Genomic DNA, 13,494 nt, shown 5'->3' with positions numbered 1-13,494 from the left:
GGACATTGCAATAATCAATTCTAGAGAAATCAAAAGTGGTGACCAGCTTTTCAACTACAGAGACAAGTTGTCATGCCCTCTGCAGCCAGAGGGCACTCCTACTCTGTCCTGTCCCTAGTTTCCTGCCTTGCTGTCCTTCCGGTCTCTCTCTTTCCCTGGGGCTATATATTTCCAGGTCTTGCACTCTGCCCTTGCTCAGCATTGACGTTCGGATGTTCTGAAACCCGCCTAGCACTGGGTCGCCCCATGTCCGCTACCTGAGGGCATACTGTAGGTTTCTATTTGGCATTCCCTGAACAGCTGAGCCCGGGCTAACCCCCGTCTCGCCGCTATGCATAGGGTCTTTTCGCTCTCCTGTCATTCCACGGTTCGTACTTCCGACATCCGTGACACGACATAAGTCTGTTGATATTTCTGAGATGGAAGAGTGGTATTTTAACAATATTTTGCATGTGGGTCAAACATCAAGTCCAGATCAAATACTGTTCTTAGTCTAGATTGGAATTCAAGCATAGTGCCACCCACAGATGCAGTAGGGATACTTTAATTGGCTTTACATATTTGATGTGAGGTTTCCAGAGATGGAGCAGTGGCTCTGCGGCTAAGGATCTGTGCCTGTGGCTGGAAGGTTACCAGTTCAAATCCCGCAGCTGGCAGAGGAGTCCTACTCTTTTGGGCCCCTGAGCAAGGCCCTTAACCCCAATTGCTCCAGGGGTGCTGTACAATGGCTGACCCTGTGCTCTGACCCCAAGCTTCTCTCTCCCTGTCTGTATAACTGTGTCTCATGGAGAGCAAGTTGGTTATGCAAAAAAAGACAAATTCCTAATGCAAGAAATTGTATAGGGCTAATAAAGTGATGTTATGTTAGAAGCATTACTTCTGTATTGTCGCAGTTGAAGGAAGTTTTGAGTACTCCAGGTTTTGATGTTAGAGGTGCAATTAGGGAGTGCAGAGAAAGCCACTTCAGTGTTATGTTTTTGTATGGATTTGAATGTCATCAGCATAGAAATGAAATTAGTTCAGACCATGTGATCTTAATAGCTGACCAAATGGGAACATGTAAGTGCTGAATAATAGAGGACTTGAGGAACACCAGACGTAATGAAGCCAACTTCAGAACTTACTGTAACACCCAAGTGAGACAAAATGTTGGTGATAAGTAAGGTAAATGTTGAACCATTTAGGAGCAATATCAGAAACTCTGTACACAGTCTCAAGACGAGAAAGTCATATTTAACAATGTCAAAAGCAGCACTGTGGTCTAGGAGAATAAGGTTAAATAAAGAACTTGAATCAGAAGCCATAAAAAGATCATTAGACTGGGCAGTTTCTGTGCTGTGAAATTGTCTGAAACCAGATTGGAAGGGTTCAAAAAGGTTATTTGCAATGAGATGGTTATTAATTAAATTGCAACTGCAGCATTCTAAAATTCTAAAATAAAAAGAGAATAGCCAGGTCAACAGAAAGGCCAAGTGCAAGATAAGATACATATGAGCTTAAAACAATCAAATCCATTCATGAAAAGCATTGTTAAGTAATTTGCTTCAATAATGTATCTTTTTAATGCAAATGTTCAATCAGCTGAAGAACCATCCAATTTTGACTCTATTTAAACTTCTGGTTCCATAGGAAATGACCAAATTGAGCGAGTGTACCCAGTGAAATGGGTTTTCTGAAAGCTTTTAATCTGACTCATATTTGCAATACAATTCCAGAACAGTGCCAAAAGTATCTGCACAAAAAATTGAAGTTGAGAGAAGAGTATCGCTCTTCCTAAAGTTCACTTGGGCCCCAAAATCCAGCCATGAAGTTCAAATTCCTTTAAGATTGCTATCCCTAACCCTAACTGGAGTTGAAACTGAGCTGTTATGCAATCAGTCTCTGAAGCCCTGAATTCATTAGATTTGAAAATGTTCCTCAATTCAACAAATACTCTAAGTGAAAAACAAAAGAATCATTTACAATTAGTAGTCCAATGTGTGACCTTTGTTGTGAGTTGGGCTGATTATAAGTTGAATGAGACTAAAGCATTCCAACATAGCTTAAAAATTCTTAACTTGATTGGAAGGCTGTGAATCATCATGAATATAAGCTTCTTAAATCTGACTCGTAAAAAAAGAAAGTAAATTTGCAAACGCATCTAAAAAGACATCATAAACTGTAGCTATTATTATTATTGTTGTGTTAATAACTTTTCTAACTAATCTAACTCAGGGTTGTGTGTCAGTTTCTATGCCTTGATTTGCATTGCTTTTGTTTCTTACTGCAAACCATCGTCATTTTATTTCAATAACTTTTTTATAGAACGGATCCTGGCAAGCAATGGCCACAAGGCAGGGTACAGCAGGGCCAATTTTCCTAGAAACCAATCAACCTCCCAGATTCGGTTTTGGACTCTGGGAGGAAACCAGAGCACCGAGAGGAAACCCATGCAAACAAGGGGAGAACATACAAACTCTGCATAGATACAGTATCATCGTAGGTCCACAATTGAACCCAGGTCCCCAACACTGCAAGGCAGCAATGCTAACCACTGCACACATGTGCTGCTCATTGTTAGAACACATAAGTTTATAGCTACTGTGTTGACACTACTTCAGTTCTGATATAAATGACAGGAAATACAGTATAAATTCCTAAACACTTTGTACTGCCTAGTTTTGATTCAACACTGCACATTGTCCCATTTTCCATGTTTATGAACTAGCAAGGGCTGTTACAGTATGTGCCACCTTGTGCCCTAGGCATCTGGGATAGGTTCCGGATTGCCGTGACACTCCTTTGGGATAAATGGTTTTCTGATAATGGATGGATGGAAAGAAAAACGTTTAGACAATCCAAAACATTCTGATGGCTAGAAAATGAATGACATCCACTCTCCTCATATGCATTTAATAAATTCCTCAAGGTCTAACCTCATCAAGACATAGTCCCTAACAGACTACAGCTCAATATCAGCTGCATCTCATTTTAACATTATTAAAGTAATTACAAGCAGCTGCCAACATTTTTGTTAAAATGCAGAAACTGATATGACTTTTATTTCTCTGTTTGTGTTGTAAAAAAGAAAATAGCATTCTTTCATCTCCTGTAATTAATAATAAAAATACCTTAAGGGAAATGTATAAAATTAAGGGGAAACAGTGAATGCATTCATTGAATACTAAGAATAAACCTCATTAGCAAAAGTCCTATGTTTTATACAATTAGATTTTCTTATAGATTTTTGTTTTATAACTAGTATAAGAAACACAAGTATTTTCTTGTAACATTTTGCTTACACTAAGATGAAAAAGAATCTAATTCTATCAACAAAATCCAGTTGAATGACTAGTTGCTTTTCAACTTGAAAAAACTATGGAAAATATGTTGAGTGGGTTTTTATATATATTCTAAAAGAATACATACTTTTAAGTATGAGAAGGCAATGCAGAAAACAAAAAGACCTTAGAATTAGCACATCTCTAGGTTTTAAAGATAAATGCTCTTTTTCACAGAGATGGTCTACCCCGGTCCTTGGGAGGTTTTTTAGAGGATTAGGTCAGGGCACTGAGGTCAACCAGTCTCTTGACAAATGATGTGACACATCTGCAGAAGCGACAGGAGCATGATTTTATCAACTAAAGCAAAGCACCTCCTGTGCTCCTATTCACTGTGCCTGAGAGTTGAATGACAGTACATTTCAAACCTGTGACCTTCCTCGACAAAGAAGAGAGTTCTATCAGCTCAAACACTGATTGGCCTAAGAATGAATTTCAGCACACTAAATCTTCAGAACATTTACAAAGTTTCTTATGTTACAGCTCTACTATTTTTAACCAGACTGTTAATAGTTAGAGTAAAGATGCTAATATTATCTGATACTTCAAGTATTCATACTAATTTATTTTCCTGCTACCTTGATTATTTGCCAAATTTAAGTACTACATATCAAGTACATAATACTTAACAACATCTCTAAAGGAAGTCTGCTATTAAAAATTAATGAGTCACAATAGAGGTGTGAATGTAATACCTGGTATTTATTTAAATAAAAATGGATAAAACAGATTTAAACAGCTAACAAATGTAGCTTTTCTAGTTTAAGTGAGGGCATAACAGCTGACATTTTTATTTTACTGTATAATTGTTTTTTGAGAGGAAAATGAGATCATACAAAAGAGTTATGATAACAAATCCAAGGCTGACAATTTGTATCAACATTCAATAATATTGATATAACATTTTTAAAAAAGGTCACAATCAACATTCAACAATATTAACCTTGCATTTCTTTAAAAACATCTTGCAGGCAGATGTTACAAATTTAAAAACGATTCCAAAAGTTAGGAGCTGAAGCACTTTGTTTCAGTACAACTTGATTTTCTACATTTACCGTTATCTCATCTAAAATCCTCATGCAAAACCAGTTAATAATTGTCTGTCAGAAGTCAAACAAAACTTAATTTGAGAGATATTGAAATAAATACACCTTTTCTTTCTAAAGGAAACAAAAATATAAAATGTTTTCTTAAGTATTTAAGGAAATAGATTAAATTTGGAAAAACATACATAATTTGTAAGGGCAGTAGACATAAAAGTCATTAGTGATATTAAAATTAATACTATCTTGTTTAATTATTAAATTTATTATAATTGAAAATTAGGTTTTCAATTATATAGGTTGTGTTCCAGGTTGTGAACACATGAATACTGCAACACATCTAAATCACCACTGTAATTGGTAATGAAGAAAAATTCACCTTCTGAATATGAAACAGTAATCTCACCTGATTCTCATTCAACACCAAAAGAACACTACTGTGAAACCAAACCTACTGTGCACAAAAGGGAATGTTTGTGGTAAAAAAGAAAGATTTATTATCCCTTATCATTTTTTGTGTGGACTGAGTGTATCATTTTTGTCACTTTAGTCTTGAAAAAGCAGATTCAGAGATTGGGTTTACTATCTACACTATACCATATACAGCAGCAGCAAAACTGTAATTATTTGAGTAGTAATAGAGATTTAAAGTACATAAATGCCCATCTGAAATACTAAAATGCAATTGTTATTTGTCCTTTAAACAAAAACAATGATAATTACATGACTATATGGAGGAATATGCCATCTGCTTAAAGGTATCGGACAATACATTAAAGTGCTTCAGTGGTTTAATAACAGTAAACTTTTATAAAGTAAGTAAACTTTTTATGTTAGATATCCCACTCTGCTGTCTGTACAGATGACATCTTGACCTTTCTCAGTGGAAAAGATACTGAAAAGGTGAAGGCATGAGGGAATGTGGATTGATGAAAAGCTGGAAAGAGAATCAAATGTATTCAATTCCTCTTTCCAAAAAGACTGGTTATATGCAAGGACCTTCTCCGACATAATAGATGTATACCAGGAAAAAAAGTATCATTTTAAATTATATATACAGTGGTGTGAAAAAGTGTTTGCCCCCTTCCTGATTTCTTATTTTTTTGCATGTTTGTCACACTGAAATGTTTCAGATCATCAAACAAATTGAAATATTAGACAAAGATAACACAAGTAAACACAAAATGCAGTTTTTAAATGAAGGTTTTTATTATTAAGGGGAAAAAAAATCCAAACCTACATGGCCCTGTGTGAAAAAGTGATTGCCCCCTCTGTTAAAACATAAATCAACTGTGGTTTATCACATCTTTGGAAAGCTGAGTTCAATTTCTCTAGCCACACCCAGGCCTGATTACTGCCACACCTGTTCTCAATCAAGAAATCACTTAAATAGGACCTGCCTGACAAAGTGAAGTAGACCAAAAGATCCTCAAAAGCTAGACATCATGCTGCGATCCAAAGAAATTCAGGAACAAATGAGAAACAGAGTAATTGAGATTTATCAGTCTGGAAAAGGCTATGAAGCCATTTCTAAAGCTTTGGGACTCCAGCGAACCACAGTGAACAGTGGTGAACCTTCCCAGGAGTGGCCGGCCGACCAAAATTGCCCCAAGAGCGCAGCGACGACTCATCCAAGAGGTCAGAAAAAAACCCACAACAACATCCAAAGAACTGCAGGCTTCACTTGCCTCAGTTAAGGTCAGTGTTCATGACTCCACCATAAGAAAGAGACTAGGCAAAAATGGCCTGCATGGCAGAGTTCCAAGACGAAAACCACTGCTGAGCAAAAAGAACATAAAGGCTCGTCTCAGTTTTGCCAGAAAACATCTTGATGATCTTCAAGACTTTTGGGAAAATACTCTGTGGACTGACGAGACAAAAGTTGAACTTTTTGGAAGGTGTGTGTCCCATTACATCTGGCGTAAAAGTAACACAGCATTTCAGAAAAGGAACATCATACCAACAGTAAAATATGGTGGTGGTAGTGTGATGGTCTGGGGCTGTTTTGCTGCTTCAGGACCTGGAAGACTTGCTGTTGTAAATGGAACCATGAATTCTGCTGTCTACCAAAAAATCCTGAAGGAGAATGTCCGGCCATCTGTTCGTGACCTCAAGCTGAAGCGCACTTGGGTTCTGCAGCAGGACAATGATCCAAAACACACCAGCAAGTCCACCTCTGAATGGCTTAAGAAAAACAAAATGAAGACTTTAGAGTGGCCTAGTCAAAGTCCTGACCTGAATCCAATTGAGATGTTGTGGCATGAACTTAAAAAAGCGGTTAAGGCTCGAAAACCCTCCAATGTGGCTGAATTACAACAATTCTGCAAAGATGAGTGGGCCAAAATTCCTCCACAGCGCTGTAAAAGATTGCCAGTTATCGCAAAAGCTTGATTGCAGTTGTTGCTGCTAAGGGTGGCCCAACCAGTTATTAGGTTTAGGGGGCAATCACTTTTTCACACAGGGCCATGTAGGTTTGGATTTTTTTTCCCTTAATAATAAAAACCTTCATTTAAAAACTGCATTTTGTGTTTACTTGTGTTATCTTTGTCTAATATTTCAATTTGTTTGATGATCTGAAACATTTCAGTGTGACAAACATGCAAAAAAATAAGAAATCAGGAAGGGGGGCAAACACTTTTTCACATCACTGTATATATTATCTGTGCATATTCATTTTATTATGCCACAGGCTAAAATGAGGCTAAAATAAACTTCCCAATGTACAACTTGGACTATTGGAATAAAACCAATAAAACCAACTCAGTCTCTACAGTATGTGCATACTGCAGATGACTTGGTAAAAACTGTAAGCTTTCATTTTTAGCATTCTAGGGGTTAAGAGTAAACATTTGTTCTAATTTCTAACAGTTGAAGAGATCCAGATGCAGTGGAAAACTTTCGTATGAGTCAGAAATCCAGTTTTTGACATGAAATCAAGTTCAGCTATTTTATTATTCTGCAACTGAGGGCTTAGTTTCAAGGCTTTTGTGACGGATTCAGCAAATGGTACTGTGAGGAAGGTATGTAGCTGTAAACTAAACAGTGCCTGCTTATCATCATGCCATCTAAGGTATTTCTAATACTGAAATACTGAAACTCTGCTGAGTTTAGCTTGGACTCATTGCATTCTAACTGTGCAGGTGGCTGGAACACTAATCCTAGTGAGCAGCAGTAAAGACTCCAGTGAATCAACTAAGGCCCACATAGGGGATGCCAATATATGTTCAATACATCGGCAACTCCATATGTATCCATAGAAGCATTCAGAAACCATTTAAAAAATTGTTGGAAATCTTACTATGATGTGCTATAGCAAATACAATATACTGAAGTTCAACTGCAATGAAAATCTGCCTGTTAACCTAGATGTTAAGTAATGCTTGTGAACAATAGCAACTATTAGCTTTATAACTGTTTTAAAATAATAGAAATTTTGTCCACTTGGCCTGTACCTCTTTTTTTAATTTGAATTTGGACTACCTGTTTTCTCTTATTTTACTTTGTATACCTAACCAGTTAGAAATCAACTGTTTAAAACTTAACTTGGAGTTGCAACTGCAATGGTTGTGTCAGATGATGTGCATTGGTACATTGTCAGCATATTCTGCATCTCAATCATGCTGTGAGTCCTATAGCTCCTAAGTTAGAGTTAGCATTGGTTGAATAAATGGTATCGTTGACAACATTGGACATTCACAAGCGCCCAACATGTCACAAGCATTGTTATATTGTAGTTAGGTATCCGAGCCGTCCCACTCTCGTGGCTCTCAGACAATTTTGTTTAGTGACTCACAGTCATAGTTAGTTAAGAATGTTCCGGAGTGGAACCAATGATGTTCAGTACATATGGTTCAGCTTGCATTTCATCTGAGTGCCCCTCTCGGTAGGCCTATTACAGAGTCCCCACTCCCCTTTGTAATATTGCAAAACCCCTTTTGTGTCTGGAGTTTTTGTTTATTAAACCAGGAGATGGAGATAATAACAGTAATATTTTTAACTGGATTGTGTGTGTAAAGTAATATCTTACATGTCTAATGGGGTGCCCAGCATTTACAAGATAAGGTTAACGCTAATTGTGAAGACTCTAGCCTGAATCATAAAACATTGAATAGAATCTTTACATAAATGATTGAAGACTACCCAAACCAAATATAGGCAAGATAATATACAGTAGGCAACATCAATAGCAAACAACAGAAAAGGCACATGTTTGATGTAAAACATGTGAAAAAGGTCAAATGGCTTTTTGTATCTCCTTATTTAGAATTAGGTTGGATCATTTGCCTCTAAGTAGAAAAGAGACAATGTCATAGCTGCCACAGATGTAAAGTTCTTAGAATTTCCTGGCAAACCACAAGCTGGAAGTACTGTTTGTTCATATCCATACACTGTAAAGCACATTAAGAAAGAAAAGAAAAGAAAATCCATATAACAGAATGCTGGAATATGGCTTGCACATGACATTAGCTTTTGCAGTTGGGGCTTTATAGGAGGTATTATAAAGGTGAAGATTACAATACTCCTAAAACAGCACAACAAGGTGATAAGCTTCATAACCTAGGAAGAGTTTGTAGGTTGTAGGAAAATAATGATATTAAGCTTGTTGATCTCAAGTGTCACTGATTAGATAAGGATATAACCTAAATATCCCACATCCATGTGAGAGAACATGAAGCTTTAAGGGCCAATTATATATCAGGCAGTCCTATGACTCTAAGCGCTTTGAGAAGTCACCTTTAACGGCACTATATAAAATTAGGTTTTAGTATTGACATGATTTCTCTTTGTGGACAAGTCTAATATCCTTTTGAATATATGTGAAAATGTATCCAAGAAAACAATAAAATGAAGGGAAGAAACAGACACAATACTCTATAGAACACAGTTAATTTAAATACCATTTTTAAAAGAGGGGTAATCTGTGCAAATTAAATCAAGAGAAAGAAATCCACGTGCTGAACTGGGTCAGCTAGTGAAGCAGACATTCTATAAAAGTAAAGAAAAGGAGAAAAACACACCTTTTAGCTGTGGAGCTTTTTTGGGAAGTGGAAGAAAAAGGGAATGAGCCAAAATATGAAGCACAGAGGTTGGTAGGAAGAATAAAAGAAAGCATATGAGAGAATTCTGAAGTTACAGTGCAGGAAGGGTTTAGTGACAACCCACCCATAGCTGGATACTTCACAAATCCCTTTTAGTATTGCTGTACCCTTGTTTACTTATTTCATTTTCTTCTCTGAGTACCAATTACTTCAGCCTGTGGAATCTGCAGATCCATTTACTGTGGACCACATTATTTACTGAGATTGTCTTCATTTTGATGACGTTTTAGTTTAGTTGTTCCATTCTTGTTCAGTAGGAAGGGTTTTTCAAAAAGAAAATGACCATTTTGAGATATTTTAAATTTTTAAATTTGATAGCAGATGCATGGCAATATTTCTAAAGCTGAGGATTTTATTTATTAATTAATCTTAGAATAATTAGATATATTACATTCATATCTTTAATACATTCAGACATAAAATGTTTTAGCAGTTTCCTGAAATTGTCAGCCTCAACCTAAAAATGGATATAAAAAATCAATTTTTAGCTATTTTAAACCTGTGTAAAATATATTTAAGTCATTACAATGTTTTTAAATGTCCCTAACATCTCTCAAAATAATTTCTAGGTCTACTAAATTATATTTAATTCATCTTTTAATATTTTTAAATGTTCTTCAGATCTCTCTATATATTTTTCATTTCTACTAAAATATATTTAATTCATGTTGCAACATTTTTAAATGTTCTTCAGATCTCTCAACTTAATTTCCAGTTCTACTAAAATATATTTAATTCATTGCAATATTTTTAAATGTTCTTAAGATCTATCAAAATAAGTTCTTGTTCTGCTAAAATATGTTCAGTTCTGAAGATATATAAATAATGTAAAGTTTCTTAACTTTAAGATATCTAAAAAAAGTTTTACAATTTCTTAATAATTGTAGATATTATCAAATCATTGTTTATACTTTTGTGTATCTTTATTAACTCCATGTTCATTTTAAAATACATTGCATTCAATGCAATGAAGTATTTTTGTTTTTTTTTTAAATATTGCTAAATGTATTTTTATATATTGCAACACAATTTTTCATTCATTGCAAAACACTTTTCTATTTCAAATGTAAGAACCACACACACGCAGGCTGGCTGCCGTGAAAATGAAAGGGTTGACTTTCTTAACTCAGCCACTACACACTCTGCTGCTTAGACAATCTTTGTCGTTTCTGTCTCTTTCTTTGCAATTCCCTGCCAAAACCCTCAATGAAGAACATAAACGGGGCATAAATAATAAGTAAATTAATCCAATAATATGGTTCTGAAAGACTTGAAAACAAGCACAGATGTGTAACGTAACATTTATTAATATAATAAAATTAATACGATGCACACAGGAGAAAGAAATGACATCTAGATAGCTATTACTATATAGAATTATTTTGTTTTTGACAATCATTAAAAATAATTCTTTATATGCATGATCAAAAGACACCTTATATGGATGGATGAGCCTAAATAATAATTGTGAAATAAATTGGAAATGTGAACAATACCAACACAAATCATGAATTTCAATAACTAAATCAGTATCTCGAGGTCATTTCGTTTTTACTTTTTCCCTTGTATGTACCCTTTAGGCCAGAATATGACAAGCTGGAGCCTATTCATCCCTTCTTTTAGATCGTCTTCAGAAAATTCTGTTTGCTTAGGAATTATCCCTGTTAAGGCTGAATTACCTTAGACCAAATAATAATGTATTGGAAAAGGGGTTAATTAATATACAGAAGCCTGAAGATGAGAAATTGCATATTTTAATAGGCCCTATTTCCTGTGCAGGATTAAAAGATATCTATTCCAAAACCCATGTTAATTTCCTTAGAGTATGAGAAGATTACAATACCGTTGCCCAGACTGATCCTTCACTCCACCTTCACATAAACCTTTACTACTTTAGCATTAGGAGGTCAAAATAATTAAAGTGCACAGACAACTTTGGCTGCTATTCTGAGGTTTAGTCAATTTAATACGTATTTGCCCATAAGGCAGCCAAATCGACTCTGGGACTCTGGGGCTCCAAATGCTCCAAATTCTATTCTATAATAAAAGATAGTCTAGTCTCAAAAATTATTTCTTAGATCCATGGAAAATAGCATTTGTTCTATGTAACACTATACAAAGGTAGTCTGCATACAGAATGTGGATTAAGCAAGTGGTAAGAAAATATAGATCTTTCATACTTGGTGGTAGTAATGAGTGCTAATTTACTGGATGATCCTGATTAAATTCAGCTGAAACAATAATTAAAATTTATTAACTCAGAGCAGGAATAAAGAAATTGACTAATAACATAATTAATATAGGATACAAGGGAGCAGGAAATTAATGAACAGGGAGTGCACAAGTGACCTGACAACTAAGGAGGCACATTTGAATGTCAGAATCACAGAGTGCTAAAACATCTTCCTGCAATTAAATTGCAGATGATGAGGTTCATAAATTGGTCTGTGATGAGATGATTTAGAAGGTACACTTATAGCAGACTTCTGTTAGTAACAGAACATTCATGAAGATTCGCAAAGGTTTGCCCTTAGGTTTCTGAACATAACCTGATGGCTTAAGCAGTACAAAAAAAACATTTTAAAAACGTCAAAAACATCAATAACATCATTAAATCAGTACCATTTCAAGATTAACTCTGGAGCTGGTTGTATTTTGTGACTAAAGTATACTTTAATAAATGCTTTAGAAAAAAAAAGAAAAAAAATTTAAAGCAGTCTCATAAAAATACTACTGTACATACTATATTTTAGAATGTTCACTTGTTCTAAAATAAGACCCTTATTTTTTACTTATACTAAAAACTATAAATACATATTACATGATGAAAGGTATTGTTTGAATTGAACTAGAGGACAAATGAAGAAGTCAAATTGAAATAATTTTCTGATTTCAGTGGTTGGGATCAAAGTATAATATAAATTGTTCAATCAATCAGAAAAAAATTAATGTTCTTGTGCTTTTCATTAAAAATGGTGTGTAAGGGAACATAAAGTCTCTGTGCTGGCCTTATCCCTTTATCTCAAGCGTAAACAAAATGTTCAATTTATTAAAGGTATTACTGAGGGATTAGTGTTGTGTAGCACATTGCATATGCATTTTAAGACATTTCAGAATTTAATTATATTCATGAGTAAAACATGGGTGGCTCTTGTATGAAAATACTGTTTTGGTACAAGTAAGATCATTGAATCTAATGGCTGTGGGAGTGGTAATAGCATTGAAAACAGCATTGGAAGGCGGGTTTTAAAGGGTGCTATCTCAAAGCAGGCAAGACATACAGTACTGTAGAGACAGAAATCTTCTATCTTTCAAGAATCCCAGGGTTAGAGAAGTATTTTTTGTCTTCATAAAAATTAAATTATAGTCCAATATTAATTAAGCAGTAAGGGGATATTAAATGTACTCCAAGGCATTAGACCTCATCTTGAGTCAAACAGCTCTCACACCTTGCTCTGCCTGTTGTAGCGGCAATGCTTGTTAATAAGACAGAATTAAGCGTTGCTGTGCTTTCCTAAATGAGGCCCCATCTCACTCTCCATCTCTGTGGTGCAGCCACAGAAAAAGTATTCATGCAGGCAGATTTAAGATGTTTTCTTTTGATAAGGGACAGCTCCCAAACGGGGGTGCACTTAGCTAAGCCTGGCTATCATGATCAATGGTCATCCATTGGCGCCTATCTGTCTAGGGAGTGCCAAATGGACATCTGGACTGCATTCCTAAGTGTCAGGAGTAAGTGAGTCATATCTCACCTTGATCAACCAATCAGGGACTGGCAGGGCGTGGTAACACCACGTGGGTCTCCAATGCCCGCCAAACTCTCAACCAATCAACACACATCTGTGTCTTGGTCAAAAAGGGAGCGCAAGCTCAGATCGGGGCTCTCCTTGGCCATTTTCGCGCATCCTCAGAGACAATCACGTGACAACTGCTGTTGTCTGCACTGGGACTTGGACTTTGTTCTAAGCGCGAGGCCGAGGATCCCGTACGTACTCAGAATTCTACCAACGTGAATGCTCCACGGCAGCCTAC

At 35.8% G+C, this 13,494-nt stretch overlaps 1 non-coding gene across 1 annotated transcript; it reads left to right on the top strand.

Annotated features, from left to right (window-relative positions):
• Positions 1 to 11,410: 11,410 nt before the first annotated feature.
• On the top strand, positions 11,411 to 11,532 carry LOC148837538 (small nucleolar RNA SNORA5). Its single transcript, XR_016090900.1, has one exon. It is a non-coding gene; the product is annotated as a small nucleolar RNA SNORA5 (small nucleolar RNA).
• Positions 11,533 to 13,494: the final 1,962 nt, after the last annotated feature.

This window comes from Atractosteus spatula, chromosome 3 (genome assembly GCF_055471065.1).
Source record: "Atractosteus spatula isolate fAtrSpa1 chromosome 3, fAtrSpa1.hap1, whole genome shotgun sequence".
In the NCBI taxonomy this organism is placed as follows: Eukaryota; Metazoa; Chordata; class Actinopteri; order Semionotiformes; family Lepisosteidae; genus Atractosteus; species Atractosteus spatula.
The sequence above is the reverse complement of the archived record's forward strand: the minus strand, read 5'-3'. Positions and strand labels throughout refer to the sequence as shown.